Source organism: Mastomys coucha, unplaced genomic scaffold, assembly GCF_008632895.1.
Source record: "Mastomys coucha isolate ucsf_1 unplaced genomic scaffold, UCSF_Mcou_1 pScaffold14, whole genome shotgun sequence".
In the NCBI taxonomy this organism is placed as follows: Eukaryota; Metazoa; Chordata; class Mammalia; order Rodentia; family Muridae; genus Mastomys; species Mastomys coucha.
Genome location: NW_022196896.1, coordinates 40928494 through 40930354, shown reverse-complemented (window position 1 = coordinate 40930354; position 1861 = coordinate 40928494). Strand labels below are relative to the sequence as shown.

General features: G+C 39.7%; 1 protein-coding gene across 9 annotated transcripts in view; it reads right to left on the bottom strand.

Annotated features, from left to right (window-relative positions):
- The window catches only part of CUNH8orf34 (chromosome unknown C8orf34 homolog), a 488320-nt gene that overhangs the window by 118412 nt on the left and 368047 nt on the right, over nucleotides 1-1861 (bottom strand). The gene's annotated exons all lie outside the window — the stretch shown is intronic.

Genomic DNA, 1861 nt, shown 5'->3' with positions numbered 1-1861 from the left:
AAAAAAAAAAAAAAAAACACTGAAACTAATAGAAAAGAAAGTGGGGAAGAGCACAGGGGAAAATTTCCTGAACAGAACACCAATAGCTTATGCTCTAAGATAAAGAATTGATAAATGGGATCTCATAAAATTGCAAAGCTTCTGTAAGGCGAAGGATACTCTCAATAGGATAAAACATCAACCAACATATTGGTAAAAGATCTTTGCCAATGCTCCATCTGATAGAGGGATATTTCCCATATATACAAAGAACATAAGAGGTTAGACTCCAGAGAACCAAATAACCTTATTAAAAAATGGCCAACAGAGCTAAACAGAGAATTCTCAACAAAGGAAACTAAGGAAACTAATGGCTGAGAAGCACCTAAAGAAATATTCAACATCCTTAGTCATCATGAAAATGCAAATCACAACAACCCTGAGATTCTGCCTCTTACCAGTCAGAATGGCTAAGATCAAAAACTCAGGTGACAGCAAATGCTGGCAAGGTTGTGGAAAAAGAGGAATACTCTTCCATTGCTGGTGGTATTGCAAGCTAATACACCACTCTGGAAAATCAGTTTGGCCATTCCTCAGAAAACTGGACATAGTACTACCTGAGGACCCAGCTATACCATTCCTGGGCATATACTCAGAAGATTCTCCAACATGTAACACAGACACATGCTCCACTGTGGGCTCCCTCAACCTGGGGAGCGAAACTGAAACTTCTTTCAGATCCAGGACTGCGGATGCCACCTGTAGGGAGAATGCCTGACTACCTTAGATCAAATGTGTTTATGTTAAATGGCTTGGTATCAGCTTGCCCTTGGTTTCGATAGTGCCTCTGGATATATAAACTCAGTTTTCCCCTAGTAAAAAGACACCTCGATACAGCTACCTGGTGTCCGTGTCTTTGTCTCTCTCACCCGCTTATATTCACAGGTACTCAATAATCTCCAGTCCGAGAGCACCCAACGGAGTGAGGGTCTGCTGGATGGACTCCCACACTCCACTATGTTCATAGCTTTATATATAATAGCCAGAAGCTGAAACAAACCCAGTTGTCATTGAACAGAAGAATGGATATAGAAAATGTGGTACATTTATACAACAGAATACTACTCAGCTATTAAAATGAATAACTTCATGAAAATCACAGGCAAATGTTAGAACTTGAAAATATCATCCTAAATGAGGTAACCCAGTTAAAGAAGAACACACATGGTACGCACTCACTGATAAGTGAACATTAGCCAAAAAGTTGGGAATATCCCCAGTGTAGGGGAACGCCAGGGCAGGGAGGTGAGAGTGGGTTGGGTGGTAGGTGAGCACCCTCATAGAGGCAGGAGGAAGGGTGATGGGATAGAGTGTTTCCAGAGGGGAGACCTGGATAAGGGATAACATTTAAAATGTAAATAAAGAAAATATCCATTAAAAAAACTATCAAAGAGTGGAAACATATATATACACACATACAAACACAAACACACACACACACACACACACACACACACACACGAAAACTCTAGAACAAAAAAGAATAAATCACATCCAAAAGTAGTAGATGAGGAAAAACCAAACTCAGGACTAAAATAGAAATAAACAACAATACAAAGAATCAATATAATGAAGAGTTGATTCTTTTAGAAACATCAGAAAAATCAAGAAAGCCTTATGTAAATTTACTAAAAGACAGATAGAGAATATCTAAATCGATAAGATTAGAAATGAAAGGGGGAGGGCTAGAGAGATGGCTTTATGGTTAAGAGCACTGACTGCTCTTCTGAAGGTCTTGAGTTTAAATCCCAGCAACCACACGGTGGCTCACAACCATCCATAATGAGATCGGATGCCCTCTTCTGGTCTGTCTGAAAACAGC